This window comes from Pelodiscus sinensis, chromosome 7, assembly GCF_049634645.1.
Source record: "Pelodiscus sinensis isolate JC-2024 chromosome 7, ASM4963464v1, whole genome shotgun sequence".
In the NCBI taxonomy this organism is placed as follows: domain Eukaryota; kingdom Metazoa; phylum Chordata; order Testudines; family Trionychidae; genus Pelodiscus; species Pelodiscus sinensis.
This window is the reverse complement of record NC_134717.1, coordinates 35,870,758-35,892,877: the sequence shown is the minus strand read 5'-3', so window position 1 is coordinate 35,892,877 and position 22,120 is coordinate 35,870,758. Positions and strand designations below refer to the sequence as shown.

The following is a 22,120-nucleotide window of genomic DNA, read 5'->3' as shown; positions in this document are numbered from 1 at the left end:
GGTTGGAAGGCACCGAATTCCACATATAACATCTGTGATGGCGTGACCTTGTATCTGAAGTCATGTAGTCCTGTCCTTGGCTATCTTATCTGGAAGTTCCAGTTGTGGAACACTAATGTAACAGTGACTTTTCAGTAAAACACGAGTTTTGGATGTGAGAGAGAGAGAAGGAACATAGTATATCAGAATTATATTACAAAGCTGACAGTTTTGATCCCTTGAGTAATTAGGGTTTCTTGAGATTGATCAGAAAGTGAGTCATGTAGGCATTTTAAGAGTATTTTCAAGGCCCAGTTATTTGCTATACACATATCTATAACATACATGTACTGTGCTAAATAAAAATGTTAACTAGAAGGAAGATAGCTCTATGAGAAAACAATAAATGGGGTTACTAGAATTGTTTGGTGTCTGCTATACAGACTGGCACATAAAAATTCACTGTTGACATTTTATGAGTAAATTGGGCACATTTAAACATCTTTTTCTTCTAGTTTCTTGTTGTTATGATTTCCTGAGGGGACTCTTAGTGGTAAAAAGACAACTGATATGTCAAACTAGACAGTAAATGGATTTGTGATGTTGAGTTCATTTAAACCAAATTGTCCTACTACAATATATATGCAGGTTTTGTGTGTGCAGTTTTTGATACTGATATAAAAATATTATTACCAAATTTTCTGGGGGTACTAAATGGCCAAGTGCCGAATCACAATCTCATTGAAGTCCATGTCAAAATCATATTGAATGGAGTGGGAGCAAGGTTTGGCCCAAAAATGTGTATCAAACCATGTAAGAACTTGAAAAAAAAATCAAATTATTTTGGACCAGATCCTCAGCAGTTGCAAATTGATTTCTATGGAGCTGTGCTGAGATGTAGCCAGTATAAGATCTGGCTCATTATTTTCCTAATTCTAATACTTGTAGTTAAGTCACCAAAATTTAAGCACATTATTTAGATCAAAGTTACAGTCTCCTGAATGAATATACTTTTTATATATTCCACAAAAGATCGAGTAGTTGTATGTTACTTTTTAAAGCAGGCAGGTGTAATTATTATGTAAATCCATCCATAGGTATTTGCAGTTTCACTGTAATACAAGTAACTATTTTGATTTTGTGCCTCTGGGCAAATGCATTTAACTGCAGTGCAGTAGCTGAAAGCTCCATTATGTGTTTTGTACCAGAATGTAAGATTTTTTAACAATATACAAAGTGTTCACTTGTGGTTTCAATCATTGCAGCGTGCCTGGGAGCAGCATTGCAGCCTCTCTCGAGCAAGCTTAAATGGCTTACTGTAGAATTTAAACTATTTCACAAAATGAAAAGTAGAAGAAAAATGTCAATAAAATTGCAAGGCAGAAGTAAAGACCCATCTAACATTTTGAAACACTGGGAGGTCTATTGAGAAGAAATTGCAATATATGACCACTTCTGCAGCATGAAAGGTCATGAATTGGGTTTCCACATTCTGCTGAGCTACTGTATTAAGTAGGAAAACTTACCCCAGTTGTAGTCATATCTGTGTACATACCCACATATTTTCCCTCAAGAGTACTGTGAGCATGGCAACACCTTAACATATTTCCCCCTCATTGCTCTTTTAACACATATAGTAATAATTCTAATTTTGCATCCCTCCTCTCCCTCCTGACATCTCCTCTATGTCTTCTTTAGAAGTATTTTAAGAAGGACAAAAATTAATGCCAATAGGCACTAAAGAACCAGTTACATAGCCTCTAAATCTACTGTTCAAAAGCTCTTTGAAGGCAGTCATTTTAAAAGGATAGGTGTCTGAGCCATAGTAGTCAAATTTGATGCACTTTGCCAACTCATGGTAACATCACAGTTTCAACAGAAGACAGTTGCCAATTCATTAGGTTTCTAAGGATAGCCTGGAAAACACAGCAAGTGATTATTTTACACCCTGCAATATCCTCTTGAGGCAAGAACTACCAAATTAGACCCATGCACATGCATTCCATTACTAGCGATCACATCTCTTGATACCTAGTGTAGAAGATACATGAGGGAATTTTGTATCCTCGAAAGTTTGACATGTTTGGTCTAAGCAGTTTGTGACACTGAATAGCCAAGTCATTTAAAAAAAATTAATGGAAATTTCCTATCTCCTAGAACTAGAAGGGACCTTGAAAGGTCATTGAGTCCAGTCCCCTGCCTTCACAGCAGGACCAAGTACTATCCCTGATAAATTTTTGCCCCAAATCGGCCTCTGCAAGGATTGAACTCACAACCCTGGGTTTAGCAGACCAATGCTCAAACCACCGAGCTATCCCTCCCCCCAAAACATATATTGAACTCACAACCCTGTCCTTAGCAGGCCAATGTAGAGACTCAACAAGTATAGTGCATTGACCGCGTGACAGGGCATCCAAGGACAAAACCAAGAAAAGCTGCAGACCTTGGAGGACGATCAAGGAATCAGCGGGGACGCGCGTGATCAAGAGTCCTGCGCCAACAATAACAACATCTGCCCTAGTCAACGACCTTCGAGAATACTGTGTTGGGACTGTGAGAAAGCACAGTTTGTAAAAAGCAGGATGTGGAATTTTGGGAAGTTGAGAGGGAATAAAGATAGTTGTAATCTTGCAATAAAATGATTTCGTGCTTGCACCGGCCGGAGTCCGTGCCTTCATACACCACAAATGGCGCCCGAATAGGGACTTGAAGTGAACGAGTGATTCGAACCGGTGGTGTATCCGCTGCTGGATGGAGGATAAGCTGTTGAGAGGAGCTCCCGAAATTACTGACATCACCATTCGCAGGACGAACAGGTGAGCAGCCGCGGACAGAATAACAGTATGGGGCAGTCTGCCACGAAAGAGCAAAAACTGTAGCTTGAGATCTTGCAGCGCACTGTGAAGGAACAGGGGTTTAAGGTTCCCCCTGTACAGCTGGTTCAGCTGTTGGTTTGGATACGAGACCATTGCCCATGGTTCCCGGAAGGGGGTTCTTATGATTTGACCTTCTGGGAGAAGGTGGGCAAGGAATTGAGAACCTCTGAACATCTTGCATTATCCCTCCCAAAAGGGATCATAGTAACATGGCGAACTGTTTATACAGCCATACGGGCATTGCATCCCGCCGAGCGGGTCCTGAAGGAAGCGTTGGCAACATTTGATCCCAGGCCATATCAGGACCCAGAGGATCCCTCGTCCCCTCCCCCGAAACCCTCCCGGGGAGGATTGTGAGCCAGTGTATGCCACAGTCCCGGTCTCCCCGGAGCCTGAGGACTTGTGACCAGCCCTGAGGACAGTGAATCTGAGGATCGGCAGCGGTCCCTTCATTCTCGAGTTGAATCTCTTGCGCCGATGGCATACCAATCCACTTTATAAGCATAGTTTTATTCATGAAATATTTAAAAGTACAAGAAATTGTAGTCCTCAATACACTAGTTACCCTTAAAAACTTGCTGTTTATCTATGGCGCTGCTGACTACTTTTAAGGACAAGGAAATTATTGCAAATACTGTTGCAACCAGATAAATGCAATAAATGCTATTGAGGTCACTGCCTACTAGTATTAAGTTATCTAGTCAGCTGAGTGCAATCAGATTAGATAACTGTTTTCATAGCATTTGCACCCACAAATAAGTGTGACTGAAATACAGATGACACATAAAAATAGCCCCAGAAATTAAAGGCTTGATGCTGAGAAGTGCTGAGCACCTTCAAATATCATTAAAATCAAGGTGATGTAGAGGTGCTCGGTGCCATCCAGGATGAAGCCTTTGTTCAACCAAACTATATGAGACCTACCCATCTGTTATGCCAGTGATGCTCATATTCAGACTGTCCTCTGGCATCTGGACAGAATCTAAATGTGTTTTCAACTGAATCCTTTATTATTTCATGACTACTTCTCTACTTCACTAGTCTATACACATCCTCAGCCATGAAATTAGGATAATGCCAAATTAACACAAGAGAAAGGCAGACTTGTTCAGATGTTCCCCTATGATTTCAGTTCACAGCAGGCAAAAGAGTGATATTCCTATAAGACAGTGTTTGCTCTGATTATTTCATCCACTTTAGTTCTAGAGCCCAATGCTGGTTTATGTAAAGTAGGTTTGTTCTTCAAAAACTTTTAAAGATTATAAAGGGCAAATAGATTGCTTGATACCTTAGGTTCAACACAACATTGTTGAATTCACCTTTCCATGAAGATGCAGACAAATGACGATATTAAAGTCATGAAATAATTATAGATAAACTCTATGTGATATACACAGAAGGAATAAAAATCTTGGTACTGAAAGTCACTGGAATAGCCCAATGCTCAAAAGATGTCTTCAGTGAAATGTGTATGGGTCTTATCTCAGTACTTTATTACTCAAACTCCATGCAGCTTCTTCTATGATCCATCACAGGATACTTTTGATCAGCTGACACAAGACAGCTGAAGTTGATGAACAGAACTGGTGATGAGATGCTGATGATACCCAGTTCAATATGTCATTTTCCCCATATATACCAACAACCCCCTCACAAAAATGACACAATACCTGCAAGAGTCTTCTGCTGGAGGAAGAGCAGCTGGCTCAACCTGGCCAAGACTGAAGTGGTGCTGTTTGGGAAAGGGAAATACTCTGAAACTATAATTGACACATTGATTTCCTCTTCCAGCAAAGGCATTTGTCCCAACTCATCAAAGTGTTGCAAAAGTGCCTTCTTTCACCTTTAATCAATGTGAGAACTTCATCCTGGAGAAGAATGTGACCTTAGTGATCCATGGATTTGTCATCTCCAGATTTAATTACTGCAGTCACTGGGGCTGAACATAGATACAATGCAGAGGATTCAGATCACACAGAATATCAGGTCACTGTGAGTGCATCCTATCTGTGCTAAGTTCCCTCTACTGGCTCTCAGTCTACTTCTGGTGCCAATTCAAGGTCTTCATCCTGATCTTTGGCATCATTGACTTGTTGGGGTGGAAGGTCCCTGCCTATTAATATATCCAAGTACTTCTTCAGCGTAACTCACCTCTGACTTGAAGAGCTATAGGACAATGAGAGATCAGTTAAGTCTCAAGTAACTCTTTGATCTTTCTCCTGAGAATGCCAAAAATGGTGCAATAATGGAAATTGGATGCAGATACTTGTCACTTGTAAACTGGACAGAATCAAGACTTCATGAACAGTCATGAAGGGTAACAACTTTTGATCACTGCAACCTGGGTAAACATTTTAATTTTTAAAGTAATTAATAATAATAATTAACAACAAATCCCTGGCTTATATGCATACATAATTTGTATAAATGAAGCTGTTAAGATAAATTTGAGATGCTAGATACATAAAAATAAGTTTAGACAAGATCTATAAATAAAGGTTAGAAGCCAATCAGAAATAATGACTGCAATCATAGCACATTTCTTTACCTAACCTGGTAGACTCATTCTTCAAACCTTCTGCCTCCTAGTAAGCAAGAGAACCAAAAAGTAGACTCCTGACTGATATTTGCTCCATTCAACCAGTGCTGAATGGCTGGCTTGGCAGGGGCCCAGAGCAAGGAATTCTGCATAGCTGTTCTTTACCACTGGAAATATGGTGGGAAAAAAGCATTATGAGAGAGTAAATGAGTCAGGGATAAAAGGAAGAAAAAAGTGATGGAAAATTATTCAGTTTTAAAAGATGTCACTGGGTATTTTCAAAAGGCAAAATTTATTTTTTGTCTTTTGACAAATGAATGTAAGAATGTGCATGCCTTGTGGCCTGAAGGACAACACAGTAGGATCAATGTTCTTTTTGTACTCTATGAAGCTTGAGATTAAAGTCCCCACTGATAAACTGAACATTCTTTAAAAGTGACCAGAAGCAAACAATGTCTGTTTGCTAGTACTTTATTACAAAGATACCACTGAGAATAGCTGAGAATACTATTTGATCTTAAACAGGTTGACCAGATGATTGCAGTTGGCTTCAGTACATGAGATGCTTTCTGCAAATTATTGTTTCTGGTTACAAACCTTTATAATATCTCAGAATGAATTATGTATGTATTTCATGTTTTCTTTTCTCTTATCAGCCTTGATGTTCTCATTTCAAGTTTCACCCTAGCCTCCTAATAATGCAATATTGAGGCCATTCAGACACTAATTATGCCTCCATGGCTTTCTTGAAATGACTAAATCAGCATCAGTTCTATAATTATCATTAGCAAGTTTGTATCAGTGCCTCACATCACATGAAAAGCTTAACTTTAAATGATTTATGAATATATGCATTTATAACGTGGAATATGCACTTTTAAATTGTATACATATCTGTATATGATACACACATGCACACATATTTTAGATGTGTACGTGTATAGATATACATACACATTTGTGTGTACAATATACTGCTCTGTACACAATTTAAGCACAGTTTTACTGCATCTTGTAGATATATTTACAATCGGATAGTAGCAATATTATTTTCCTAATTTAATGAGTTGGTATTTATGAGAATACCTAAAACCAAACTGATACAATGTGTTAAGTATAAGCAGTAGTTAAACAGTACAAACATAAGCAATCATTTCTGATATATAAGACTTGTTCTCAGACTTGATGACTTCTTAATTTTTATTATGTTTAAGAAGGAGCCTGGCAAAAAGATTGACAGGAGAGGAAGAAATTGCTAACTTCAATTCTTCTATATTTTCATCATTTCTGAACTTTGAATTATTCATGTTGCCAGTAGTCATTTGTCATGAAAACAAATCAAGATACATATACTATAATGCTCTACTTCCATATGTTTATAAACTGTTTACAGTGCATCATTCATATACTTTAGGAAGAACATAAATATAGGGGCAAAAAGTTTTGGAAACTGCATGAAATAAAACCATTTTCATAACTTTACGTGATAAACCAACATATATTATATAAAAATGCATAGTATAAATGGAATATAGACTTTTTAATATCAAGTATTCTGTAAAGAATAACCTCTGTTCCTGAGAACTGAGAGGCTTAAGGACTCAGGTGAATCTCAGTGTCTTGTGAAGTGGTACAGTATGTCAAAAACCATTATGCCAACCAATGTCAACTAATTTTTAAATGTCTATAGACCTTTCCAGTACTCTCTTTTTTTTTTTTAAATGAAAAGTAGTGCCAGTCTCTGGTATTTTATGACCTATATTATTACCCTCTGGGTAGTGGAATGATGGTGCCAAACTAATTATTGCTTTGTCTAATTTTAAATCCAGGTCTAGAGAGATTAACATCTTGCGCATTAATTCCAAGCATCAATAGCCCACCTAACATAATAGTTTTAAATGAATTAAAAAGCCTGCTCTGAAAACTTTTATATATTCTGGGCTAGACCCTCATCTGATTAAGTTACCATGATTCCATTTGTTTCAATGAGGTTGTGCCAATTTACACCAACTGAGGATCTGGCCCTTTATTTGCAGGAAATTATTTTTTTCCTTAATCTATATAAATGTCAGAGGGCAAGACTCTGATCTCATTTATACTGGCGTAACTCCAGAATAAGTTTGTTAAAGTCATTGGATTGATTCAAAATTTACACTGCTGTAAATGAGATCAGAATCTGGCGCAGAATGTACTTTATGTTCTTTAAATGCACATATCAGAGCTGTTGGGGACTTTGCCAGTCTTATGCACTTAACAAAAAGTGCTAATCTACAAGAAAGGATATTCACCAACTTGGAAAGTGTGAATATTACTTTTTGTACTGTAGGTACAAAAATAGAAGCTGCTGTGTTTCTTTATTTGTGCCTTCAACTACTTTATTTATTTTTGAAGGAACTAGAAGCATTAAACAACTTAGGAATTTCAGGAATACTACTTGAAATTGAAATAATATATTGATAAAATATTACTAGAGATGGTCTCACACCAGAAATTCTAGACCTAAAGACGCTTTAGAACATATTTAGGGAAGTTTGGTACTAAAGTTAGGAACTCTCTCTAACAGTTACAACTCCCCAGTTTAATAAAAATCTGTGCAAATATGAATACTAAATCCATTATAAGGGACAAGTGCAGGAGAGGTGCTCAAACAATGCTTTCATCTGAAGAAGTGGGTTGTGCCCACAAAAGCTCATGATAGCATCTACATGTTTTGTTAGTCTCTAAGGTACTACTAGACTATTCATTGTTTTTTAAGTTTTTCAAACTACTCCAGTTAGTCTTAAAAGTTCAAGAAAAATAAAATAAGCTAACAAAGTGCATAGTACATCAATGATAGAGTTTCATTTCAAAGATAAAAACTGCAATAGAACTGAAGAGATTTTTAGACTCTTTTTCAATGCTTTCTGTTATGCAGAAGATAGATAAAAACATCTGGAAGAAAACATTTCAGCATAAACATGTAATTCAATGCCAAACGGAGTCATCTTTGCATCTGTGGCATAGACAGCTGAATGGCTATGTTGAACCCCTAGATGCTATTGTACAGTAGTTTGACATTTTTAATTCTGATTAAGTTGTATAATTGTATCAATTTAAGGTCAAGGTTCTAAATAAAGTCTTTGGTGAGAACTGTTAGCAAGTCCTTTAAAATGAAAAAGGCCAATGTGTTTAATAGTTTTATGAGAATAGAGTTACAAATGATGATCTTTAAAATAAATTGTAATTGTATAGAAACTTAAGAGAATTTATTGTAAGTGCTACAGTCAACAGAAAGAGAGCAACAGATATTTATTCATGCATTTTGCCTTTGCCTTTATTTACCATAGTTGATTTTTATAGAAGATGGGATCTTTACAGATTATTTTGTGTCTGTTCCTAACTGATAGCTTAATTCTACAACGTTCTGTGCATTCGGATCCTAAGCCAGTAAAACACTTAAGTATGTGCTTAAGTTTAGGAACATGAGACGCATTAACTTTAATTGTTCATGTGCTTGCAGTTAAGCACATATGTATATATGCTTATTGGAATCAGAGTGCTCAGTACTGTGCAGGACTGAACCCTACACACAAAATGTTAATGCACTAAATAAAACAGTTGTAGGTGTAAGGAGGAAAAAAAAATTAACATAGCTTGATTGTTAATTTGTTGATGGTGGGTAAAGGTGATTCTTCTGGTAGTGCCAAACACAACTACAGGCAGTCCCCGACTTACGCGGATCCGACTTATGTCGGATCCGCACTTACGAACGGAGCTTTCTCGCCCCGGAAGTCGGGGCGAGAAAGCCCCGTTCGTAAGCTGCTCCGGTGCCCCTGGTCTGCTGGAGACCGTCTCCAGCAGACCAGGGGCACCGGGTGGGTTCCCGCGCTTCTGAGGCTTTGAGACCCGGTGCCTGTGGTCTGCTGGGGACCGTCCCCAGCAGAGCACAGGCACCCAGACTGGAGCGGCAGCAGCGGCGGTTCCCCGCGCCTCTGAGGCTTTGCTCTGGCAAAGCCTCAGAGGCGCGGGACCCCCCCCGCGGCTGCGGCTTCAGTCCGGGTGCCTGTGGTCTGCTGGGGACCGTCCCCAGCAGACCACAGGCACCCAGACTGGAGCGGCAGCAGCGGCGGTTCCCTGCGGCTGCGGCTTCAGTCCGGGTGCCTGTGGTCTGCTGGGGACCGTCCCCAGCAGACCACAGGCACCCAGACTGAAGCCGCAGCCGTGGCGGGGTCCCTCGCCTCTGAGGCTTTGCCAGAGCAAAGCCTCAGAGGCGCGGCACCCCGCTGCCGCTGCGGCTCTGCTCCCCGTGTCCCTGGTCTGCTGGGGGGGGGGGGCGCAGCTAGTGTGCTCCCCCCCCCAGCAGACCAGGCTTTTGTTTTGGACTCTGGGGCAGAGCAGCTGGGGCGCTGCCGATTGGTCCTGCAGCGCCCGTGGGCACTACTGGACCAACCCGGCAGCACCCCAGCTGCTCTGCCCCAGGTCCTGATTCAGCCGCTGCTGGTCAGTTTCAGCAGTGGCTGAATCAGGACGTCTGGGGCAGAGCAGATGGGGTGCTGCTGGGTTGGTCCAGTAGCACCCCAGCTGCTCTGCCCCAGGCGTCCCCAAGTCAGCTTCTGCTGAAACTGACCAGCGCTGACTACAGGAAGCCCCAGGCAGAGTTGCTCTGCCCCGGGCTTCCTGGAATCAGCTGCTGATCAGTTTCAGCAGCAGCTGACTTGGGGACGCCTGGGGTTCTTAAGTTGATTCTGTATGTAAGTCAGAACTGGCGGTCAGTTTCAGCAGTGTCTGAGTCTGGACGCCAGTTCCGACTTACATACAGATTCAACTTAAGAACAAACCTACAGTCCCTATCTTGTACGTAACCCGGGGACTGCCTGTACATTAATTTATTTTCATAACATCTTTATATCCATTCACACATGGAGAGGCATCACACAGGAAAACTTTATAACAAAGAAGTTCTGTAAATGGCAGTGATAGTCAGATTATCTAAATAGTTCTTAGATAAGTGTAAACCCATATATTTTCTTCCCCTCAATGAAGTAAGATAGACCTTTCTGAAATGTTGGTGCGTTGAATGTTGGAAATCCATTTTGTTTTGGATACTTGATTTAAGCTCATAAAAACACATTTTTATAGATGAATGATCAGCTAGAATAGATAAAATGTTTCATTCATATAAAAAGCTTTAGAGATGACTGCACAGATAGATTGATAATGTTACTCTGTGACTCAAGTGAACCCATATTATTAAAGACAGCTTTTCAGAACAATTCAAATCACAAACATTGTGCTAATTTTGCTATCAAAGCAATTTACATTTGGGAAGATCAATGTCATCATTTAAAAGTATTGCTTACAGCAGTTATTTGCCTACAAGTAAAGCAGCCTTAACACATCAAAAAGAAAACTCTGGTTAGAAATCTGCTCCTGAAACAATTGCAAATAAATCCCTGTGTGGATCTTATCAGACATGCAAATCCTATAATATATATTCTATTAAACAAACCTTTTTCTGTGAGTATGCGTAATTTTGAGCAATTTTGAAACTGCATATAAATATATGCAGTGTTCTGTTAAATAGTTTTCCTTTTCTTTGATTCCAAAGTTAATTACATTCATTTGTATCTTAAATGAAAGATTTTCTAAAATGTATTTGGAAATCAGATGCAAAATGTTTCTGAGATGAATAAGGTAGTTGAAAAAAAATAAGACACTAACTGCAATCTGGTAATAATGCTATTATTTCATTTTCAATGTATTTTTTCCAAAATCGGGTGTTTCATTTTGGAGATTGGATAAATTGATAAAAGCTGTATTTTTGTTATCATTAATCTCTGATAATAGGTCTAACTGCGTCTATCACCTTAATAAATGTTGCCTGACACTGCATTATAATATGACCATTTCCTGACTTATAATTTCGCTAAACTTTAATGATTTGCTCTAAAATTTTCCATGTCAAGCTGAATTCTGGGGAAAATTTCACCAAAAATTGTTAAGCTATTTCTCAGAAAAAGACCAGGAAATAATACATTGTATCGCCCTTTTAAAAAAAAAATCTTAAAATCGTTTTGTTGAGACACTAGTTCCACCATTATTTGGAGCAAGGACTTGAAATATGGGAAGGGAGTCATCCAGGTGTCAGCGGTGTGCCTTTTGGCATCCTTGTGAAAATTTGCCCATAGGTAATGAAGCTAAGAAAATCTCAGTTTGCACAAGCTCAGCAGAGACATGTTAGAATTTGCTAGCTAAATTCATTGAAGATTCTACCTGCACTGAGCATGCGCCATCATAGGATTTTTCTGAAAATGCTCCTTTTGAATGCCAGTGGTAGCTGTGATGCTGGGCACAAGACCTATGGGTGACCAGATATTCCTATTCTATAGGGACAGACTCAAAATTCAGTGCTTTTTCATATGTAAGTGCTAATTACCTCCCACTCCTATCCCAATTTTTCACATTTGCTATCTGGTTATCTTATCAAGACCTGAAAGAATGAAGACTTCTCTCTTGTGCTGTCAATGCTTCCCTTGCTGGTGCCCAAGCAGCATGGAGGAGGTAGCTGCTTGACGAGTAGTGAGAAGTCTGCATGAAGTTTTCATTAGTCATCAGAGTAGGGTCTGGAACTTGGAACTACAGTACTATGGTGAAAATTTTTTTAAAAAGTTAAGGAATATGGATTGGATAAATGGACTGTAAGACAGACAGAAAGCTGGTTAGACCAGGGCTTCCCAAACTTTTTATTTTAGTTGGAACCCTTTTTTTTCAGTACTGTTTTTTGCAGCCCCAAAATATAAACACATAAAAAACAAACAGAGAAAATACCAGACATATAACATGTCTGGTATTTTCTTATTAGGTAAGTTTTATTATTACTAGATGTATCAGTTTGTAGTTTCGAACTGCCTGTCTGGTAAATGTGCTCAGGCTGCATGAGTGTGTCTACCAGCCAGACAGTTCGCAACTACTCGAGGGTGTGTGTGTGGGGGACAACAGAATCCCTGGTCCGGACTAACTTGTGCTTTGTCGGGGGGAGGGGAGGCAGCGCCCCGAGATCTACATATGGCCGGGTCAGTCCCACTCCCCGCAAGCTAATTCATTCTCCCTTCTCCCCCCCCCCCCTCCCCGCTCCACCTCTGGCCAGCCCCACTTCCCTCAACCCCCTCCCAGGCAGCCAGTTCTCCCCCTCTTCTCCTCCCAATCTCCCTTGGCCAGCCCCGCTGCCCGCATCCAGCCCTCCTTCCGGCGGCCACTTCTCTCCCCCACACACATCTTCCCCGGACAGCTCCCTACCCCCAACATTGTGCCCCCCGGCAGCCCTGCTTCCACCGGCCCCCCCAATCTACTCAGCCCGTCCTGATTCCCCCGTCCAGTGCTGCTTCCGGTGGCTGACAGAGGGCTTGGGGACCTGGCGCCACATGGGCACTCCGGGAGCGCAGAACACTCTGGCAACCACTCTGAGGCCCAGTAGTTTTTTCCTGCAGCCCGGTTCCAGGCTGCGGCCCATAGCTTGGGACACGCTGATTTAGAGTGGCCATGCTATAAGAAGCTAATAGAGTGGGTTGTAAGTACCTGGTACCTAGCTTTTGATGTCATTAGGGTGTGGAATAGAGTGGCCCATCCAGTTCAGGTCTTTGTTCAAACCTCAATTACAGGTGTCAAATTTGTAAATGAAACCAAGTTCCGCAGGTTCTCTCTCCAGATGGTTTTTTAAATTGCTTTGTAGTAATAGTCACTTTAGATCCATTAGTGAGTGTTGGGGCAAGGTAAAATGTTCCCCAACAGGTTTCTGATATATCAGATTTTGAATATTGATTTGTGTCCATTAATCCTTTGTCCTAGAGAGTGTCCAGTTTGGCCAATATATGTGGCAGAAGGGCATTGCTGGCCCTTGATGGTATAGATCACATTGGTGAATGTGCAGTTGTATGAGCCTCTGATGTGGTGACTCATGTGGTTAGGTCCTGTGATGATGTTGCTTGTGTAGATGTGTGGACAGAGTTGGCACTGGAGTTTATTGAAGGGGTATGTTCCTGGTGAGTACGATGGAGGTGTGCTGCGTGGTTTCTGGAAAGAATTTGTTTCAAGTTAGGGTGTTGGCTGTAGGCAAGGATTGGCCTGTCTCCTAAGGCCTGTGAGAGTAAGAGGTCATTTTCCAGGATAGGTTGTAGATTATTAATGATGTGTTGGAGGGGTTTAAGTTGTAGGCTCAAGGTGATGACCAGTGGTTTTCTGTTTTATTGTTTGTTGGGCCTATCCTGAAGCTGTTGTCTGGGTATCTGTCTGGCTCTGTCAATCTGCTTTTTCACTTCTCTGGGCAGGTATTTAAATTTTAAAAATGCTTGATAGAGATCCTGTAGGTTTTTGTCTCTGTCTGTGAGCTTGGAGCAAAACTGGTTGCATCTTAGGCCCTGGCTGTAAATAATTAGGGCAATCTATTCACCCATGGTGAGATTTTAGCCCAGCATCATGCCGCAGCGCATGCACAGCGTGCCAAACCGCAGCGTGCCAAACCGCGCAGCTGGCGAGCAGGGCTCACTGCTGCTTGTCAAGCCCTGTAAATAATTAACTGGGAAATGTGTCTGGGATGGAAGCTAGAGGCATGTAGGTAAGATTAATGGTCAGTAGCTTTCTGGTATAAGGTGGTAGAAATGTGGTGATTATTTAATTGTACTTTAGTGGTAAGGAAGTTTCTATTGTGAACTGATCCTGGCTAAGGTTGATGGTGAGGTAGAAGTTTCTGAAACTCCTGTGGAATTCTTCAAAGCTCTCCTTCCCATGGGTCCATATGATGAAGACGTCATCAATGTAGCATAGGTAGAGTAAGGATTCTAGGGGGCAAGAGCTGAGGAAATGTTCAAGGTCAGTCATAAAGATGTTGGCATATTGTGGGGCCAAGCAGGTGCCCATAGCTGTGCTGCTGACTTGAAGATAAAGTGTCTCCAAACTGAAAATAGTTGTGGGTGAGGACAAAGTCACAGAGCTCAATAACCAAGTGTGCAGTGATGTCATCAGGGATAGTGTTCCTGAAAGCCGATAATTCATCTTCGTGTGTTATGTTGGTATAAAGAGCTTCTACATCCTTGGTGGCCAGCATGGCGTTTTCAGGAAGATTACTGATGTTCTGTAGTTTCCTCAGGAAGTCGGTGGTGTCTCAAAGACAGCTAAGACCGCTGGTAGCATAGGGTCTTAGGAGAGTATCAATATAACTGGATAATCCTGCTGTAAGTGTGCCAATGCCTGAGATGATGGGACGTCCAGGATTTCCAGGTTTGTGGATCTTGGGTAGCAGATAGAAAACTCCTGGTCAGGGATCTGGGGGGGGGGGGGGGGGAGTTTGTGTAGATTTGGTCACAAATTGTAGCATGGAGTTTCATGAGCAGGTGGTTTATTTATTTGGTATTCTTTAGTGGGATCAGAATAGAGAAGCCTGTAGAATCTGGTGTTGGTGAGTTGTTTGGCAGCTTCCTGTTCATAATCTGTTCTGTTCACAATGACTACAGCACTCCATTTGTCAGCCTCTTTGCCTCATTTAGCACGGATACTCTAATTGACAAGATTTTTTTTCTTTTCCACTATTTCCCTTCTCTTTCCCTTCCCATCCCCTCTCTTTCTCTGCTATTTATTTGTACCCTGACTGCCTTACTCCATTCATCTGAAGAAGTAGGCTGTGCCCATGAAAGCTCATGGTACCATCTACATTTTTTGTTAGTGTCTAAGGTGCTGTAGGTCCATTCATTGTTTTTTATTTTTTTTCCATTACAGACTAACATGGCTACCTCTCTGATACTTATGCTATTGTGGTCCCCGTAGAGTCACTCACTCTGTCTCAGGCTTAATGAATATTTAAGTAATTACAATAAAGTGAAACATTCTCAACAGGAGAAACTGAGCAAGAAGACCCACCCCAGAACACTCTGGTGCTCAGTGGTTAGAATATTCAACCAAGAACAGGAGACCTAGTACAAAATCCTGCTCCTAATGAAACAGAATGGGGATTTAAACCTAGATTATAGGAGAAGTGGGACTAGCACTTCCTCTTCCTGAAATTTTCTTGAGAAAGCATTAACCTGAGTTAAGTGCTTATCAGCCTTCAAGGAACTGGGCCTAAGTCTTCTCCTATTTTGTGATGCTTAGTTTTGTGCTGACTGATTTGTGAATCCCATTCTTATATGCCCAACACTTGCCATTATTATATAGAACACCTAACTCAGGGCTGTGGATTCCACTGAGCAGCAGAGGGACTACAGTTAGGGTATGTCTGCACTACGGGATAAGGTCGAATTAAGATATACCCCTTCAGCTACATTACTTACATACCTTAACTCAAATTTTGGCACTGCAGGAAGTCAAAGGGAGCACATTTTCTCTACAACTTCCCTTACTCTTTGTGGAAGCAGAATTACCAGCATCGACTGAAGCATCCCTCTCTGTTTGAATTAGCATGTCTTCGCTAGACCCGCTAATTTGAACCGTGGAAGATTAACAGCAGCAACTTCGATCTTCTCTGTAATGTAGATATACCCATAGTTGTTGAAACAGAGGCTAAATCCCCTTTGTGGGTCTAGCTATGAGCTTCTAGACTTTACAATGGTAAAAATCCTATTGAAGTAAAGGGAAGTTTTGCTAATGTCTTAGGGAGCTTAGATTATAAAGCCAAAAGGTATCAGCCAATGTTATCATATAGTTTGTCCTCCTCCTTAACACAAACCATAGGAGTTTCCTGAATGAATTCCTAATTGAACTAGAACATAACATTAAGAAACATCAGGCTCCCACCGGGCTCACAGAATTCCAATGGGAATTATAAAAATGGGAGTTATAAAAAATAGAAGTTTTGTCTGTTTAAAAGGGCAGAATCTTCTCCAGAAGGGCTACATGTGATCAAAATTATCTATTTTTACATCAAAATCAGAATGGAAATAAAATTTATCTCTGAACTTTACATTCAGTCCCCAGATAGATGTGCTTTTTCTTGGATTTCTACCTTTGGTTCTTTTAGTCGTTGAACAATGGCTTGATGTTTTTGCTGCTAAATGAGTGAAGCCTGCAGGCTCTCAATGGTGGAATCCTGTCTCCACTGGAGTATCTCAGGGTGTGTGTAAACTACAGCCCTCTGTTGGCAGAGGGATGTAAATTAGACACATCGAAAGTGCAAATAAAGCCGGGATTTAAATATCCCGCGCTTCATTTGCATAATGGCAGCCGCCGCTTTTTTCTGAAGCAGGGCTTTTTTGAGTACAGGATCTTTCAAAATGGGGCATTTCTGTCAAAAATGCCCCATCTAAACTGCAGTTTTTTTCGAAAAGCCCCGTTTCGAAAAAAGTGGCGGCCGCCCTTATGCAAATGACTCACGGGATATTTAAATCCCATCTTTATTTACACTTTCGATGTGTCTAACTTACATTCCTCCGCCGACAGAGGGATGTAGTTTAGAGACACCCTGAGAGTTTACTATTATCTTCTGTAAGCCCAGTTCACATGTAGTTTGTAAATTACCTTCAAGCCAATTAAAAAGTCCTAACCATTCTGAATAAAATTTGCTCCCATCTAGAGGACCCAGCACAAGACCTGCAAACCACTTACATTCCACTTCAGCTCTATTTTGAAGTTTCAGCTGGGATGTAAGCTGTGCATTGGCTTTGTTTTGGTCCTCTGCACGGGAGTGAATTCAATCTCCGAGACCTATTGTGAAGGACATGGGAACTGCCTGTGGTATTTCATGAATATTATATGTCCATCTGCTTGTTTGATTGTTACTGTGTTGCTGTTTGCTATTGGATTACCAAGGTTTAATTCGAACCAGGGTTAGAGGCATGTGTGGAGAAAAGGGAACCATAGCTTCAGATTGCCCCATTTCCTGATACTTACAGAATAGTTCAGGTGTCGTTTGCTTTAGAAGTTTTGCTTATGCACATGTGTTCAATAGTCTGATTTGACACAGAGGAGGGATCCCAGGTTTGTGTTCACAGGGGATCCTAAGTGGGAAAAAATAAACAAAGAACTTTTGGGTGAATAGTCTCTGAAGATGGAAGGACCAGAGCACTTGGGATTGGACTGAATCTCAGTCCAATGAGGCCAGAGTGTATGGACTACCCATACACCTATAGGTAAGATAGCTATTCATGTTGGGCTTTTATTGTGTTACAGCCCCTTTTCTTTTGTAATGCTTTGTTTCCACAACTGAGATTAAACACCACTTTGTTTTTCAAAAGGCTGTTTGGGGTCATTGTATTCACCACTGATCATAGATTCTGAAGGGAAGACTGTTGAACAATAAACAGATGGTAAACAGGGTGCTGTAGCCCTGTGCCTGATTTTAGAGTGGGAGAACCATGGGACTCCACCAGGAAAGAGGGGAAAAGTGGGAAGCCCTATACCCTAAAGGGTTACTCTCTGAAAGATCAAGAAACAGATCAGAAGTATAGTTGACCAAGAACTGAGACACACCTTCTTTAAAAGACTGATGGCTTTGTCTGCCATGCTACAGAACATGCTTCCATTTATCTATCAATCCATGTATGGAAATACAGTGAACTAAAGATTGTTTCAAAACACTAGTTTTCCTTATTGCTCTACAGGGTATGCTATGGAGCAGATGTGATGCCTAGCTACTACTGTGCCGGTACCTTTAAAATATCATAGATGGAAAGACAGCACGATTATGTATTATTGTTTGTTCTTCATATTTTGAATTGTTTCAGTGTGATTGACCCAGATTTGCTGAAAAGGTCTGTGATCTTTTCATGAAGCCTGGTCTGACTTTAGTGTTAATACCAAAACCTGAAACCGGGTATGGTTTTGAGTTTCATTGTGAACATTTCACCTACCTCAAGAAATAGGCTCAAGAAGAGATTATCAGGCTCTCTGTGTGAGAAGTTCCTTTTCAAAATGATCAGGCTTGGTTAGTGGTATTTTCAAACTAAAGTCAAACAAAATTCACTCCAGTACAGAGGACCAGGGTGAGGTCTATGTTCAAGCCTCAATTCAGACCTCAAGTAGGAATTCAATGGGAATTACGTAGTGCACAGGAATTATGTTGACTTTGTGCAGAGAGATGAATTTCACACCATATGAATGTACATGACTACTGACTGGATGCAGATTACTTTAATGTAATGAGCTGTCATAAAAAAAGAAAAGTATACTGTACACATATGAAGTTTAAATACTAGGGTTAATTTTTGGTTAGACAATTCCAAAAGTTATGGTACTTCCAATAGTGTTGTCAAATGAATCTTGGTATTTTTCTTAAAGCTCCAACTCCTGAAGTCCAATATGCACAATTCTCAACTTTAATTTTTAAAGTACATTTCTAGCCCTCATGGTTGTGGAGAAAAGCCAGAAAAGGTGAACCCTAAAGTCTCAAAAGGAAACATATATATTAAATCTCCTGATGTAAAGAGCCTTGAAGGGCCCTGACTCATAAATTTTGATGCTTGGGGTTGGCAATCCTGTTGATCATCTTGTGTATTTGATAGAGAAATAATATAAACAGTGATACATTAAACAAGGAAACCCAGAGTAGAAAATACTACAAACAGTATGTGCAATAGACCCAGGTTAATGTTTCACTAGAAATGTTAACTTTTGGAATTTTGCTTTAAATTCACCTTTAATCTTATATTAATGCTAGTGTTTGCACTTAATTTCCCTGGTCCTTGTAAAGAAAAAAACACAATGAACTGAGCTGCTAAAGGCAATGTTAATAGGCACAGTCTAAACAGAGGTTCCATTAAACTGTGGAGGCTTTTCCCAACGTACCTTCATATCAAAATATCATTAAATGACTTGTTTAACAAATATGTCCTCAGTTGGTGCATCCACAGTACATACTTCTTTGACTGACAGTTACTCATCCCCACCGTAACTCTATGTAGAAGGGCCAGAGAGATGTAAAGGGAGAAACACCTAGGCTAAAAAAACTCAGGTTCCTGCAGTGAAAGGATTCTCCTTGTGCAGAATCAGCTATTGGAAGCATGGGGGGGGGGGGGGGGGAAGGGGAGGGGAGGCCACCTCACATATATCTGTGGAATTTCTATACAGATGCCCAGAGGTAGCCCCAGGAAGGTGCTGTAGCTTGCCACCCCAGTGCTGTCAGAGTTCTTCCAGAAGGTTCTCCATCCCCTCCAGGATTTGGAGGTTGTAAAGATGGCTAAAAGCCATGTCAGTTCTACTGCCCCTGGTCTTTGAGTTCTGCGTGGGCTCTGAATTATGTGCACATGGGGCTATGCTCTACACACACTGTCTTTTTCCAGTCAGGCTCCAAGCAGGCCCCTATAGCAAAGGTTGCAACCAGGATTTGAGGCTGGGTTCATACCACGTGATAGCTATAACCACTCTTTGCAGTCCAGAGCTAATCCTTTAACTAAGGGAATTCTCTTGTAAGGATTACACTGCCTTTATGCCTGCTTCAGATCCCCAAGGTGGCATGACATAACTGTCCGATGGACCAAGGATCTGGCCCATGTTGCTTTGTCCATGTTTTTCTAAGCCACCAGCCCTCACCCTGAAGATCCCAAGTGGCAAAATTGACCAAGAGCTAGCTGAATGCAAGAGCATTTCAAATGCCTTCTTCCATCAGATTGGTCATGTAAAGAGTTATCTTCATCTCTCCACCTAAGGGAATCTCCATTTACTCATTAGGAAGTAGAAAATGCAGGTTCCCAAGAAAATCAGAAATGTCATGTTGGTTTCCCCTGTTTTTCTGCATCTGCTTCATTGTTGCTCCCAGGAATGCTGTTCTGCTGCAGGAAAGGCACAAAGAGGAACAGCAAGCTTTCTCTAAGGCTGTGTCTACACTGGCGTGATCTTGCACAAAAGCAGATGCTCTTGCGCAAAAACTTGCTGCCTGTCTACACTGGCAGCATGTTCTTGCGCAAGGAAACTGACGTTCTAATGTAAGAAATTAGGGCTTCTTGTGCCAGAACTCTGACACTCCCACTCAAGAATTCTGCGCAACTGTTCTTGCGCAAGAGGCCAGTGTAGACAGGCAACATGAATTTCTTGTGCAAGAAAGCCCTATGGTTTCTTGTGCAAGAGAGCGTCTACACTGGCATGAATGCTCTTGCGCAAAAGCACATGCCAGTGTAGATGCTCTCTTCTGGAAGAGTTTTTGCAGAAGAACTCTTCCGCAAAAGAGTTTTTGCGTGAGAATGCGCCAGTGTAGACACAGCCTAAGATGCCAATGCTCCAACTGGATGCATTTCTCTCATCCCCCAGCAAAAACTTCCCCCAATCATCACCCACTCCCAGGACATATAGTCCATTTCGTCTTCTTGATTTTAATATCTGAATGATCTCCCCCAGATCTGAAAGAGGTGATGATGATTCACTGACAGCATCTCTAGAAGAGATAGGGAGTGTAACTAACCAGAGACAACAATGTGCCCTTCCTCCTTCAGAACAGGGGGCAGACTCCCCATTGGCATAGAAGATGATAAACACTTTCTTGTGTTCCTAAGTTCCCCAGCCCTGGGAGCTGGAATGAAAATCATCCTTATGGAATCTTTCCAGTTACGGAGAGTGTGAGTCGAGGTGGGAATTGTGTGTGTGCACGAGAGAAAGAGGGGGGGAAATGGTCTGTGCAGGTAGAAGAAAAAAATAGACATGCATGGCCCAGGTATATGAGAAGAGACTGTTGTATGTGAGAGATGGATAGAAATAGAATTGAATATATGTGTGTGTAAGTGAGAGAGAGAGCATGCATGACTGACCTCATGTTAGGAGTGTGGCAGATATAGAGAATGGTGTGAGACCCGATTTGTGTTGTTTGGCCACTTAATGCCTGGTCTGCCAGCCTAAAGAGGTTGGAACGTCATCCTAAAACCCGCTGGCAGATTCCTTCCAGCAGGCATGGAGTTGCTGTAGCTGGTTCTGTGCCATTTCACAGAAGCTGTTGGCGATGTGCTAGAGAAAGAAGGCATAACTGGACTGTCTCTATGCCTCTTATTTCTCATTATCAGAATGTCTGAATGTCTCATAGAAGGTATTGATAGGTGGGCTCAAGTTCAGGCAACTCCTGAGGCCTCATCTACGCTAGAACATTAGTTCTATTGTACAGGGTCTCAAATGCTTCAAGAGTCAACGTATGCAGACATTACAAGAAAAGCACAGGATCCGAAGAGTACACAATTCTTGCGAATAGCGGATTTTCATGTGACAACTGTAATCGGATTTGCTGATCAAAGATTGGCTTAGTTGCTCACCAATGGCATCATAGAAGATGAGGTCTGTCGGTTAACAGCCCACTCCATTAAAAAATTAGTTCACAGGTATGAACTATCCAACTCGAGAGGAATGTTGCTAAACTGACTTAAACTGGTGTGTGTACAGTCCTAAATTGATGGAAGAATTATTTTGTTGACCTGGCTCCAGCCTCTTGGGAAGTGACTTACCTACTCTGATAGGAGAACCCCTCTCAGTGGTATGAATGCTGGACTGCTGTAGCATTTTAAAAAGAGGCAAGCCCTGAGGCTGTTCTAACTTTACAGAGAGTAATGTGAAGACGGCCAAAAAGCCTTGAGCATCTCTGTTCATCCCTTTACTGAGTGCAGTCTGGATACAGGCATGAATTTGACTGGAGAGAGGAGAATTAGTATTCCCAGGGCCTTCAAAGCACTTTACAGCTTCAAACAGCGACTGATCCTCACCCCCCTTCTCTGGATAGCTCTCACCAACCCCATTCAAGGGAGGAGGAAAATGAGCCAAAAGTGGCCTTAGGCAGAGCTAGGTTTAGCACTGA

At 41.2% G+C, this 22,120-nt stretch overlaps 1 long non-coding RNA gene across 1 annotated transcript in view; it reads right to left on the bottom strand.

The window, feature by feature from the left end:
- The window catches only part of LOC142830181 (uncharacterized), a 40,047-nt gene that overhangs the window by 17,500 nt on the left and 427 nt on the right, over window positions 1-22,120 (bottom strand). The window contains exon 2 of the long non-coding RNA XR_012905194.1: window positions 17,248-17,354. This is a non-coding gene — a long non-coding RNA (uncharacterized LOC142830181). The remainder of the gene's footprint in view (window positions 1-17,247; window positions 17,355-22,120) is intronic.